The 15,153-nt window shown below is 40.6% G+C and overlaps 1 protein-coding gene across 4 annotated transcripts in view; it reads left to right on the forward strand.

The window, feature by feature from the left end:
- Nucleotides 1-15,153, forward strand: part of BTRC (beta-transducin repeat containing E3 ubiquitin protein ligase) — a 324,424-nt gene that overhangs the window by 21,047 nt on the left and 288,224 nt on the right. For 2 of the 4 annotated variants that reach the window (XM_073596177.1, XM_073596178.1), the window contains exon 2: nt 10,159-10,210. The exons of the other annotated variants lie outside the window; for them this stretch is intronic. The gene's annotated coding sequence lies outside the window, so the exon portion shown is untranslated. The remainder of the gene's footprint in view (nt 1-10,158; nt 10,211-15,153) is intronic. 4 annotated transcript variants of the gene reach the window in all.

Here is a 15,153-nt window from a genome sequence, read left to right on the forward strand (position 1 = left end):
TGGCTAAAGTTGTGAATTTTGGGGTACGACGATCCAAGGAGCAATTGAGGAAACGCTGGTCAGACCTCCTTGCTGCAGTGCTTCTCTACCCTGATTCCTTTCCCATGTGTGGTTTGGCTGTGCACACTACTCGATGAGTAGATTTTTTCACCTCACATTGTGCGTCAGGATTTCTACATTTTAGTGCACTTTATTACACCCTTGATGATCTTTATTGCTTTTTAATACTTTTTTCACTGTGCTTTGTGATATATTTATTGCAGTTTTATGATTACTGAAGGTTTTTGATAGGGTTAGTGAGCGCCACATATATACATTTTTCATTTTTTTGAGTTATGCGAGTACACTTTATGTAGGCAGCTCCTTCTCAGCCTATTTGATCATTGTGGTTGTGCGCATTAGCTATTTCTAGATCTGACCTCACAGATACGCTTCTGGAAGAATGGTCAAACATTCCCTTAGACACACTCCTGAACCTTGTAGACGGCCTTTCCAGACAAGTTGAAGCTGTTATAGCTGTAAAGGGTGGGCCAACTCAATATTGAACCCTACAGACTTATGCCCCGTACACACGGTCGGACTTTGTTCGGACATTCCAACAACAAAATCAATGGATTATTTTCCTACGGATGTTGGCTCAAACTTGTCTTGCATACACACGGTCACACAAAGTTGTCGGAAAATCCGATCGTTCTAAACGCGGTGACGTAAAACACGTACGTCGGGACTATAAACGGGGCAGTGGCCAATAGCTTTTATCCCTTTATTTATTCTGAGCATGCGTGGCACTTTGTGCGTCGGATTTGTGTACACACGATCGGAATTTCCGACAACGGATTTTGTTGTCGGAAAATTTTATATCCTGCTCTCAAACTTTGTGTGTCGGAAATTCCGATCGAAAATGTGTGATGGAGCCTACACACGGTCGGAATTTCCGACAACAAGGTCCTATCACACATTTTCCATCGGAAAATCCGACCATGTGTACGGGGCATAAGACTGGAATGCCATTAAAGTTCATGTGCGTGTAAAGGCAGATGTACCAATACTTTTGGCAATATAGTGTATGACTGTTCACGTACCTTCTCCACGTCTGGGGTTTAGAGGGAATGGATCTGGCCTTGTGTCAGCAGAACCCTGGCATGTGAATGAAATGTCGCTTGACATTCCACTTGTGTATGGGAATGTAGCTCTATGGCTGCCGTAGTGGAGCTGCATGGTCTTGTAGGACACGTCGTGTGTTTCCGGCACACTGGAGTACTAAAAGTCAAGGTTGGAAGACCCAGTTCTTTAATAGGCTGTTTATGACTTCTATTGGCCTGAATAGTTCCAATTTTTAAAGCTCACAAAGTTATACTATATACAATGTGTGACAAAAATGTCGAGCTTAAGCCTACGTGTTTTTTATATATATATATATATATATATATATATATATATATATATATATATATATACACACACATATTTATTATTCTTTTCAATGATGTGTAAGGTAAACATAATAAAGCTAGAGGCATAAGTGCTTTGAAGTGTCAAAGTGTCATCTGAGTATTTTTCAGTTTGTACCCTTAGGCACTTCTGTCGTTTTGTCTGTTTGTTGCCAATTAAATATATTGTTCTTCTTATACTGTGTCACTTAGTAACACATTCATAAGGAAGAACAGTAGTTTTCTCACACGACTTTGGTTGATATCTTTGTCCAAGTTCTTGTTAAATATCAGCATGACTGCCCACTTGGACCCTTGCCAGCACCCTCTCTCCTAGGTTTGGAGAATGCACCTGTTATGGATTTGAGTGGACATGATGTTAAGACGGGTAAGTGCCACATCGCCCGTGTTCGGTGACTCTGCCTGTTCACAGCATCTCACGTATTTCTAGTACGTAAACTTCACAACATGTGCACCAAAGTGGCTGAAAGTATAGGAGGGTCTGATTGCAACGCGGCTCCATTATTTTCTTGAGAAGAATTCCCATTAAATATATATTTAGGTGCTCGGTGATCTGGTTTGCTTTATATGGATTGTAGTAAGATATACGGCAATTCAAATCCTAGATTGGCTGCCACAAGTTGCTATATGTAATAATTGTTATACCTTTTGTATCAAAAGTGGCATATATATAAAAATTAGCTACTGGTATTTAGAAAAAGTGTAAAAACTTTCTTGGATGTATATTCACTTTGAGATCATCACAAGAAATGTCAGATCCATATGTGGTTAACAATAAATGGATAAATCAAACAAATCCTAAAATCTGGTATCTTAAGCCTCATATATTTCTAGCATGATACAAGATTTTTGCCCTTTAACTATATATCGTAAAGTGTTCCTAAACCCAGGACCCTGCATTCACTGTATCTGGTCTCCCACAGTACACAGAACATGGAAATGCAATTATTTTAGTAAATCCAAACAGCTAAGTTTCATTCTCATCAGCAGTATATAGCGGTTTTGTGACTTCTATCAGTGTCCGGCGAGCACTGGTTAAGCACTTGTAGGAGGGATTTTATTTCTCCTCTGACTGTCCTGTGAGGCTGCATGACCCCTGACCCTCTGTCTGGACAGTGCTGATTTGCCCTGTGCCGATCACATGCACTCTCAAGCAATAAGCACCAAACTGAGCATGTGCAGAGTGCTCCCAAGGCTCTGTACTATCAGCAGCAGATTGGGGACAGTAAAAGAAGGGGGGGATCAGAGAAGACAGGATCAAAAAGCCTTTTCACACATTGCACAGAATCAACCCCTTCGGTTCCACAGTGAGTATAACGCGCATGCTTTACTGCGTATACAGACTGATTTTTACTTTTGTGTGTTTAGTAACACTTTAAAGGATAATTTCACCTTTTGTAACATGTTACACCCGTATTCAGGGTATAACATGTTACTGTTGCATCACCGATCCCGTTGTGACAGCGAGTGGGGGATCTTCTCCCCGCTGTCACAATTAAATGTGTCCGTGCAGTGTTCCGCCCACCCGGCCGCATCATTCATTCACAGAGTTTTGTGAATGGGAGAATTGCAAGTACAGACAGCCTTTGCGGCTATTGGCTTGTAGTTCTCAATGAACTACCAGGGCGCTGTTGATCACTCTAGGAAATTCATTGAGGCTTCCTGTCAGTGTGTAACTACCTTCCCGTACGAGGAGACCGTTTATACTGATATTCTGCAAGAGTCCTGCAATGCATCCGCGATCCGATGATTGTGGGTGCATTGCTTTTGCAGACTCCTAGTAAAAAAATAATAGCAGGAAAAATGTGCATTCATTTTTTTTTTTCTGGCTGTGTTTGCTGTTAAGAGATTTTTCCTTCACTTTGTGTCTTGCAAACCCATTGTCACATGGATGGTAAGTGAGAGAAGATCTTTCTGACAGTGCGTCAAACAACATTAAGTAGAACTGGCAGGAGTTATAAAATTAAAAAAAAAACAAAAAACTTTTGACTAGATATGCACTCTGGATGGGGATCCAAAAATATGAAAATGTGCGGACTTTTAAGACCCCAACATAGGCTTAGGGGTTGATTTACTAAAACTGGAGAGTGCAAAATCTGGTGCAGCTTTGCATAGAAGCCAATCAGCTTCCAGTTATTTTGTCAAAGCTTAATGGAACAAGCTAAAGTAAGGCTGGCCATACATTCTACAATTTTCTTGCACAACTTTCCTTTAGATTTACCAAAACCATAAAATATGAGTTCAAACCTAAACACTTTCAATTTGTATACAATCAGGCAGGCCCTTGCACTACATAGTTGAAGGTAAATCTAAAGAAAATTGCATAAGAAAATTGTATGGTGTATGGCCAGCTTTAGAATCTGATTGGCTACCATGCACAGCTGCACCAGATTGTGCACTTTCCAATTTTAGTAAACCAACCTCTTAGTACGAAAAAGACTCCACATAGTGATATTTCACTAATATTTATGTACCAGACTGCATTTGACCTTTGTTGTGGAGCTTGCTTCTCTTTCCTTGCACGTTTTCTGGTTTGTGACTCTTTTTTGTCCTGACGCTGGGCCCTTTGGGAGCACTATGGTCTTTTATCAACCTGTTCATATCCATTTTACTCCTGAAGTGGATACATTGCAGAAAACATTTTGAGTGCATCTGCCTATTTACTATGTACTAACAACAATAGTGGATTTGTAGTGTCCACTATTGTGTAGTGTTATGTTAAATTGGAAGTCCAGGCTAAAACTAAAATCCCTGCATTTATAGCCACCAACATTCTAACACTAACCTATCTAGCCCTGTAAAGAAAAAAATCTGTATACATACCTTGTTCTGCAGGCGATCCGACCCAATCTCCAGTGGCGGAAGCTCTGCAGAGGACACGGCCAACAACAGCTGTGAAATGAACGGGAAGTGATGTCACCCATAGAGTTACTATGGGGCTTCTGTTGACGGGACGTGTCCTATGCAGCTGCCTACACAGCGAAGCCGCGGCTGACAGCTCAGTGTGGGATCAGAGCTTCCGCCGCTGGTTAGTGTTATGCCGACCGGACTGGTCTGACGGACAATTCGACCATGTGTGGGCTGCATCGGACCTGCAGCGGACTGTTTTGGTCGAAAATCAGGTAAACTTTAGATTTGGAACATGTTTCAAATCTTTACGTCGGAACTCCGCCGGACCCAGTTCCTATCGAAAAGTCCGCTCGTCTGTATGCTAGTCCGATGGATGAAAACTGACGCTAGGGCAGCTATTGGCTACTGGCTATCAACTTCCTTATTTTAGTCCGGTCATACGTCATCACGTACAAATCCGCCGGGCTTTGGTGTAATCGTGTGTAGGCAGGTCTGTTTGTTCGGAAAGTCTGTCGGAAGTCCGCCGAAAGTCCGTTGGACCAGTCCGGTCGAAAAATCTGCTCGTATGTACGCGGCATTAGAATGTTGGTGGCTATAGATGCAGGGTTTTTAGTTTTAGCATGGACTTCCACTTTAAGATCTTATGTAAAGCAAGAGGTATGTAGGTGTTGGATAAGGTGACCAATTTGTACGGGTTTCCCTTCATGTGTGATTGTTTTGTTTTTTGTCTTATGTTTTGGGTTTTAATACACTTGTACTAAAAAGAATTCTGTTTTTCTACTAAAGCAGGACATACTTGGGTCGAATTCCTAAAGAATTTTCTTATGAAAATCATAACTAAGATATTTCTTTCGAATTTCGCAACCATTAGTGGGCTGCAGCAATGGCTGATTTTCGTGCTGCCACCGAATTTGAGGGAATGTTGGAAATTTTTGGAAAAACAAACAAATTTCTAATCAATTATGAGAGAATTGTTTGAGAAATATATAATTGAAAAAGAAATGCGCATGAGCTGCGACCTGGAAAGAAAAGAAGATTCCCGGCCACAAATTCTTTACTGTAGCAAAATGAGGTGAAATTGAAGGCTTGGTTTGTTTGAATTTCAAAATCAATGGTGGCACCATGAGATCACAAAATGCACGAAAATTCTGATTTTTGAAAGACTAATCGTTCGGCATTCGACTCGTGTATGGCAGGCTTAAGACCTTGATGGTACCTTGAATCTGCATATTTTCATAGTTTTGAATCTTCAATTTATATTGGATATGGCACCATGATTTCAGACCACCCTTTTATCTTTAAGTGATGGAGGTCATTAATAGTTCATTATTTAATAATGGGAATAGAACATTTTTTACACCAGAAAAAAGATCTCTATATGGGTTCATATGTGTTGACCAGGAAATTTAAACATTTCTCTAATTTTGCCTACTCACTGTTTTGTTTATGTCAATTGAGCTCTCTGTTGTTCTCCAAAGGCAGTGCAATTCGAGACTCGTCTGTCTTGGGTCACCTTATAGAAATCTGTAATGATTTCCCCCAAAATTTCTAGCAAGTCGATAAATGTGAGGTTAATGTTTGTTTTCTTGTGATTCTATCACATTTCTACTCTAAAACATATCGGTGACCTCCCTCCCTTCTTGGTCCCCAGTTAGTCTTTATTCTTATGTCTTTGTAGCCCCATTGCTTTCATTTGTACTCTATATTTTCTTCAGTATTCACTCACTTAGCCATTCTATCATCGTATACACACCTTTCTTCCTAAACTAAATTATATAATATCTAATCTTGCAATTTGCAGCATTTTAGAAATTATTTAAGACTTTAACATGCTTCAGCTCTCATTTTTTTATTTTCATTTTGGCCACCTACTTTTGGGACAGCTACACAAAAACATGGTTTGTTGCACTTCAGTACACAATGGGGGTTTCATATATTTAGAACTATTGTAACTGCATGTTGGTTAGAAGTCCTTGAAGTAGGCTGTGGTGTTCGGCCGTTACTTTGGTTAGAAGTTGCTAGTTTGGCTTTTTTCCAGGCGTCACTTAACAAAAATCATCCTTTGTACTCCTGTTTGGCCCAGAATCAAAGTGTTCCGTTTCTAGATCTTCCATGTTCATAATGAAAAAGTCTATTTGGTTGCTTTAATCTACTTCGTCATTAACCTTTTTGATGGATCACGTAGTGCTTATGTTTCATATGATGCATGAATAAAATTCCTCCCGTGTTTAAGTTATGGGAGAAAGTGAGACTCTTGGCCAATCTGAAGCTTTGCAACTTGAACTGGACCATTTGGATCTGATGAAAGAGGGTAACGAAGAGTTGGTCTATCGACTGAAATAGCTGCCAGCAGCTGGCTCTGATATCTCGTTCAGCCTGGTCACTTATATATTCTATATTTGTGATATAGAGTGTGCAAGTTTTAGATACAAGGCAGGATGAGGGTTTTAATGGCAAGGGCAGCTGCATTGAGTTCTGAGAGCTTCAGCTGTCAATATATCCCTCTTGGGGGTAATAGTGACAGTTTTACTACTTCGTCTTGTGTTCCATTTTTTTTTTTTTTCTTATAGGGTTGCATATCAATTTTAAACATTTAGAGGTTCATGATTTTCCATTGCCGTCTAGTGACTGGAGACATTCCACTGGAGTGTGTTGATTTATATAGCGCCAATCTCGTACTCAGCATTTCATAAGATTACAGCACCACAAAGATATATTACATAACATATCGACGAGCATGCACATTACATAATATAGAAACAGGCAGCTTTTAGTTGAAGGGATAAAACCTGGGAGAATATGCATTCATTTTATTTTATTTTTTTCTTTAGATTGCCTGACATACACTTTAAGGCTTGAAACAGGAGAGGGGTTTGTGGGGCTTTATATGAAGCACATGACTAAATTAAACGAACCAATAATTGTAAAATAGTAGATGTTTGTTATTACACTGGGCATACATAACGTAAAACAGTAAAAATATTTATAGTAGGTTGCAGTAGATATAATCTAAACAATTCATAAATATATACACAATTAGACTACTAATTGTGTATATATTTATAAATTGTTTAGATTATATCTACTGTGACCTACTATATATATTTTTTACTGTTTTACGTGTGCTTCATATAAAGTCCCACAAACCCCTCTCCTCTTTCAATACGTATCAGGGATGGAGGTACATGTACTGGCATAGTCATGGCCCCATCTAAAGTCCCAATCTTTCACACTTTAAGGCTTGCTGGTCATCATTTGGTGAAAGATGGATCTCATACTACTAGTTTATCAACCAATTTTGAAAACCGATTCGTATGCCTGGACAGGGCACCTCCACAACTATGGCACTGTATTTAAAAAGGTTGGGATAGGGGACAAAGGGACAAGAATAGTTGTAAAGGAGGACCAGCCACAGTGTGTGTAATTGGTGATATAAACTTTATTAAATACAAATGGCATATAATTTAGACAGGGGCACAATGGCCCACCACTCCAAAAAGAAAGCGATAACGTTGTTACTTCGCAAAATACACAGGATGTTGCTCACATGTACAATCAAACCGCAATCGACCCTGGGAAACTTCCAGGTATCTAAGCCTGGGAGGTCTGTGTGTAAGGTGTTCAGGCACCAAGCAATAGTTGTTCCGTTCTGGGCTTGTTGTATGCTATTAGTGTAACCTCCTAAACACCCTAGACCTGGCCATTTTGGCACGATCCTCAGGCAAAGCGATACATCTGTGTAAGTGACCCATACTGCATAGCAAAATTGGAATTTAGAAGTAGCAGCTAGATGGATGCCCCAGAACACTATCTGGCAATACCGGACAGTCTTTAGAGTATTCCTCTCAAGAGTTGAAAATTGATGGACTGGCTGAGATGGTTAATAGTCCATAACTGAATGTGGATCCGTATCAGGGCTTGGTAAATATGTGTAATGCTCCCCCCTGGTTCTCCTTTATTGCCAAATGGCATCTACATACCAATCAAAGTCCAGAGACGGGTGTCCCAGTGATGGCTATAAACTGTGTAGACTGCTCATGATGCTCATTGTCGTACTAAACCAGGCTGTATCTTCTGGCTTGTAATAACCAATTTATACAGTTTCTGTGGAGCCCACGTTGTAAATCCAAGACTCTTGGCTTATATTGTTGTTCCCCTTGTGTGTGGGTGTTATAGGGGCCCCCATCTCTAATACATAATATTCATTCACTGTGCTACTAGTGAGAAACCGAAAATGTGAAAGAACTGTTTCTAGCAATTTGGGGATCTGCAAACATTTGAGCCTGTGCCCAGAGGCTGCTCACCTAGGTTCTAAGTCATGTGAAACGTATTGGCCGTTAATGGCCGACTTTGCTGTAATGTCGATAGCAGTTGTAATGTAAAAAAATTGGAGCAAGCTAAATCTGATTTATATTGACGTGATGCAGCTCATCTCATAATCTGCTATAGAGCACATATGGTTGATACTAATAAGTTTGGTTTCTAAAAAGTTGTTCATCTCCAGCAAATGAGAAAATCTAAAAACAAAGGCAGATTACAGACCAAATGATGTTTGTTGTACTTGCTGCCAAAATACATTCATATCAGGAACAGCTTGTGTAAAACACACCATTTCTGGTGCTTTTTAAGCATTAAAAATGTCCTGAAATATGCAGTCTGCCAGTCCTAAATTGGAACGCCAAGCAAACGGCTAACTACACAGTTGAAATACAAATACACTCAGTGGCCACTTTAGCAGGAAAATGTATTTATCAATGGACCTGTGAATGGATGATGCGGTTTTGCAGGCGGAGCCACACACAGCTGCACCACTATAAAAAACAATTACTGGATGCTGTGGGGAGAAGAATCCCAAGATTCAGGTTATTGGGGCTTGAGAATGGTGCCCATGTTTCAAGTTAAGCTATAAATATGGCCAGAAAGGTGGAATTAGCCTTTAATATGACTACATCCATTTATGTGTTTTGTACTTGCCAGCTTTAAGCACGTAGGCTGGAAGTTGTTGGCTCCTCTAAAGTTTGGATGTAAACTTTGGAAAGCACTTATCACAGGATCTCTCCTTCTACTGAATTCATATCTTGTGCTTTAGGATCTCTTTCAAAGTCCATTAAGTGTAATATTCAGTTACCTCTTGCCTAGTGAGCCAGGGGGTATTAGGACAAACTTATCAACATTCTTTGCTTGCGTTTCAGCATGCAACTATCTGGAAGTCATTATAGTCTATATTTGTATTAGTGCAAAAATACATTACCTTGATATGAATGTTCATGTATGCTACAGCTTTAAGGGCCGCTATAATTTTGAGAGTTTTCAGACTTATAAACAGATGGTTTTTATATAATTTTTAAACTATAAATAATTTTTTTATTTGAAGTTAAAGTATAAGTTCACCTTTGGGAACATGTTAAACTTTCCCATTTTTAGGGTGTAACATGTTCCCAATGCTGCAGCCGCTGCCCGATTTCCCCTCCTCCCCCCCATGACAGCAGCACGGGGAGAAGTTCCCTGTACTAGCTGACACTTTTTGAAATTGGCGTGGCTGTGCGGAGCTCCGCCCACATGGTGGCGTAATTCACTCACATAGTGTGTGAATGACCTACAAGCCCCACCATCCTTTGCAGCTGTCTCAATGAGCTCCACAGAGCTGTGATAGTTCATTGATTCTTCCTATCGGGTTGTATCTGCTTGCCCATACGGGATGTACAGGCACACAGATACACTGACAGATCTACAGGAGACCTGCATGGCAATGCTTTACAGGCTCAAAAAAATAAATAAATGCATATTTTTTTTACCTGCTAAATATGTACTATAACTTGTATGATTCTGTGTTTGAAAACCATATTCCTGTCTTTAGGCATTCTGGCAGACTCTGTTAACTTGAAGCTGAACCTAAAGTGATTGTAAAGGTTAGTTTTTTTTTTTTTTTTTCTTTTTAATTTTTAAATCACAAACATGTCATACTTACCTGCTCTGTACAAGGGTTTTGCACAGAGCAGCCCCATTACTCCTTTTCTGGGGTCCCCCTGGCGGTGCTCTTGGCTCCTACTTTTCGAGTACCCCCACTGAGAGCTACATTCCATAGGGACACTCGTGCGGATGCGCTTCCAAGTCCTGCTGCTGCGTCCATTGACACAGTTAGCAGTACTTGGACCGCCTCACGTTTTACTGGATTGGATTCACAGCAGCGGGAGCCAATGGTTCCTGCTGCTATCAATCTATCCAATGAGGACCCGAGACAGCGGCTGGAGCTGCTGGGCTTGTTCTTGGTGCTGGAACGTTTGGGTTCAGGTAAGGAAAGGGGGTGGCTCTGGGGGGTAGCTGCCGAACAGGTTTTTCACCTTAATGCATAGGATGCATTAAGGTGAAAAATCTCAAGACTTTATAACCCCTTTAAAGAAAAGGATTTGCTATCCTGTAGGGAGCATCTAGAAATGTTAGTGTACCTAAGCAGTATCCTGGAATATTTTCCTTTTTGTATTGAATTCCTTTTATGCCTTTTAGTTCCATAGCTGTATGTCTGCAATGTGAGATCATCTAAGGCACTGCTGTCTCTGACTACTAGTCTCACTCCATTTGGATTGAGATTTGTCAGTGCTACTATTGTGCTGATCACTGTTCTTGCTGGAGAGTAAACTGTACCTGAAGACCTGTAGTGTAAGGATCTCCCTGCTTCAGTTTTTTTTCCAGTCTGTGCATCTGTGTTCTATTTATTTCTTCTGCTGATTCTTGTACTATTTCACCGGTCATCTGGGGAGCAGCTCTGAAATGAGCCCTGCATCAACCAAGATGGCTGCCTTCTCACAAAGACAGTGTGGAACAGTAATAGGGGAAAGATCAGATCCAGGGAGCCCACAGGAAATACTGGTGACAAGTTCTTTGCATTCTGCTTGTCACTTTTGGTTTAGTTTTTAGGAACTTCTCCCACATTTCAAGTCCTCCTATATGTATACCCAGTTGTGTTTGTGAGTATAACCATAAATATAAAAACATATATACAATGTCATAAATTCCAACACTGCATTGTGAAGTATATAGCAAAACCTATAGCAAGCTAAGAGTGCATGTGTGATAGTAATCCCAACACCAGAAACTGATTGCTTTTTTTATAATTTCTAGTTCTTCCACCACAATTTCTCAATGGGAATGTGGCAACTGATATGCAGCACTGATGGGCACTCATAGGTGGCACTGATGGGCACTCATAGGTGGCACTGATGGCTCTGATAGGCAGCACTGATGAGGCACTGGCAGGCATTACTGATGGACACTGGCACCTCTAATGGGCACTGATTGGCAACCCTGGTGGTCATGGGTGGGCATACCAAGTGGTCCTGGATGGGCATCCCTGGTGGGCACAGATGGGCATCCTGGGGGGATGCCCATATTTGACTTTTTAGTTGATATCATGAATTTAAATGAATATGAAATTTATTGTCTGCCATTATTGGCACCTTTAGCGCCAGAATCTTGCTGCATTCTTGGTCGTCAAAAAAAAAAACCTCCCTATTGTAATGCATTGAAAAAGCAGCAAGAATGCATCAATAAAGCACCTGTGTTACATTTTTGATGTGGTTTTTGAGTCACATGACCTATGAAAAACACACTATAAGCACAGTAAAATCGTGTTAGTTTTTGGTGCCATTATTGGCACTGTTTTCTTTATGGGCAAAAATGCTGAAAACACCATTTTCGACTGATATGTTTCGGTCACCAAAATTTTGGTGCATCTCTAGGCACTACCTCTCCCATTGATACCAATAATGGGGCAATATTCCTCCAATTTTAATACCATTGATGTGGTAGGTACTATTCCCTCAACTAATACAAGTGATGGGACATTATTCCTTCTCCTATTGACCACAGGCGCTTTATAATTGTTTTACTTCCACTGGCCACTAAGCTTGATACTGGGACATTTTCTACTCCCACTGGCCATAATGTGGTCCCCTTAAAGTCTGAAGGACAATAAACTGGCCCTTTATTTAGAAAGTTTAGAGACCCCTGATATAAAGGTACCCTTTAAGTCTATATTATTGTCTATATTATTCCTTCAGCTATAGTTTATTAAATAGTGCACAATTGTATTTCCCTTTGTCCAGTAACCTCTCTGTGTGTTGAGAATTGGGCAATATTTGTCTCATTAAAATTGTTACACTTCAATAAAGGAAAAACGGCGATGCACACATTTGATCTCTGTAACGCCTTTGACTCTGTGTTTGGTTGGTAGGTTTATTAACACAGCTGGTTGGGCCCCAAATGGTTACCAGACATAAGAGGTGAGCTCTTTGATTGACAAGTCAGAAATGCATTAGATCATTCCTCCTGCCAGAGTCCCTGGTTCTCGCTGTTAAAAATGTCAGCTTCTCCAAGTTTGAATGGCAGCCCGAGGGGCTCCGAAGCCTTTTGTTTTCTGAGATCGAAACACAAATTGGTTGTATGCCTTGAACACTCCATTTCCAGCCGTAATTTCATCTTTTAGCTAAGAAGCACACGGTACACGAGCAAAGTGGCCTGTAAACAATAATCCGAAAAATAAATAAATAAAGCGGGTCATGTTTCCGATGCGCGGTTCCACCACTGGTGCTGACCTCTATCACACTGAACATCTCTAGCCTGATTGCTGTTCCCCTTGGCATCGCGGCAAGAAGAACGGACAAAGCAGAAAATAAAGATTTCACGTTTCAGCACCAGACTTTCATTTCTTGCTCTTTACAAAGAGGGTGACCCCTGATAATCTAGTGTCTTTTTTTTTTTTTTTGAATGGCTTGTTCACTGAAGTGGATGCATAACAAGACATTACGACGAAACACAGAGGCGGCCAACTGTTGTATTTATTATTGTTGTTGTTATAGTTTTATATAGCTCAGTCATATTGTATAGCGTGGTTTAAATAATTCAGGTGATCTTACTACATTAATGGGGATTACAGCCTGATCTTCCCACCACACTCACAAGTAATGGCAATTTAAAAGCAAATGTCACACAACATTGTTTTTTTCAGTTTTTGATGGATTTTAGTATATTTGATCCCAGTGATCCCAGTCTAATACCCCGTGTGAGCTTTTGGTTGGAAATTCCGACTGTGTCTATGCTCGGACTTTTGCTGGCAGAATTCCTGCCAGCAAAAGATTGAGAGCAGGTTCTCTATTTTTCGGTCGGAAATTCCAATCATCTGTACGAATTCCGACGCGCAAAATTCCTTCGCATGCTCAGAAACAATTCGACGCATGCTTGGAAGCATTGAACTTCATTTTCTCAGCTCGTCGTAGTGTTGTACATCACCGCGTTCTTGACGGTCGAAAGTTCAGGGAACTTTTATGTGACCGTGTGTATGCAAGCCAAGCTTGAGCGGAATTCTGTCGGAAAAACCATCCAAGTTTTTTCCGGCGGAAAATCCGCTCGTGTGTACGGGGCATAACACTCCGCTCTGACTTGTAGACAGCTTCTCCCTGTCCTCATGTACAATGCACAGCTTATTGACCCTGCATTATACATGATGACCTCATCATGCAACCAGGGCCCAAGGCATCATGTAGAAAAGGCTTGGGGGGGATAGCTGGAGTCTGACAAAGCATGTCTCTTCTGCATTAAAAATCCTGCCTGTTCACCCATTTTTATAATTTACATAAAGTTCCACTTCAAAAGAAGTATGGGAATTTTTTTGGCGAATCATACTTACAGCATCGGTCCCTCACTGGCCCGAAGCCTGAGAACTGAGCAATAAAATGCAGCCGATCGTTCGGTTCTCAGTGCTCGATGAGCAGAGAGATGGTGACTGTCAGCGGCTTGCTGATAGGCTGAGCCAGGTACCAATCTGGGATGATCCCGACCATATGGTCGCGATCTTTCCCAAACCTGGACTGGATCTATAGCTTCAGCCCGCTGTCTACTGAAAACGGGTCTGAAGGAACTACACTCCACAGGAGCTTTGGCTGTACTTCTCCTTTAAATCTGTTGAGGCCGAATGCATGACTGCCTCAAACGAAGATGAAGATCATGTGCTCATCAAGTGAAACTACACTTGCGTATGAACAGTCACCATTAAATATAATAAAATCTAATGAGACGCTACTGGTGAAGCCTCAAATCAGTCTGCAAATTGCTTAGGCATTAGCTTAAAAAGAGAAAAAACTGGATTAAAAAGTTTTAATTCATCCTGAATCATAGGTACTAAATTGATTTGAAATGTTTAGATGATGTTTTGGCATTTGTTTCGGTTCTGTAACTATTGGATACTTCCAAATATATTGTATCATGTACATCCTTCAGTTGTCAAGTGTTTTGAACTCCTGGCTGTCGAAACCCATTCTTGGAATTTGGAGAGGCTGCACTGTAATAAAGAACGAGGCCAAAAAGTGACAGCCTACTACTTGTGTTAGTTTAGAGATTCACGATCATGCTCTTTGCAGCCAATGAGAACCATTTTGTGATAGCATGGGGAATGTATTACTCCCCCTCTGCTCTTGAGTTGGAGCCAAGTATGTTCTTATGTAAATTCAGTAAGGGTACCACTGATGTCAGACTAATTTGTGCGAATATCTGTTTTCCTCCATAATTAACCCGTATGATGACCCTTCCAATACAGTTTGGACTCAAGTCCATAAAATATGATATGTAACTTGTAAGAGGACGGAGACAGCTGAAGTGATCAATATGGAGAGTGGAGGGCGTTGGCTATGTGAGAAGGTTGGATATTTTCGTATTTCTAGTAGCAGTTATTAATAATATGAACAGTAGTGACCTTCCCTGAGCTTGTCTCATTTTCGACATTTTTGAAGTGTTAAAAGAGTTTTCCACTTTAGACAGATCATTGGTGGACAATCTAAACAGTAGTCCTTAGTGAAGGCAG

The sequence above is a fragment of the Aquarana catesbeiana genome, linkage group LG08, assembly GCF_042186555.1.
Source record: "Aquarana catesbeiana isolate 2022-GZ linkage group LG08, ASM4218655v1, whole genome shotgun sequence".
Classification (NCBI taxonomy): Eukaryota; Metazoa; Chordata; class Amphibia; order Anura; family Ranidae; genus Aquarana; species Aquarana catesbeiana.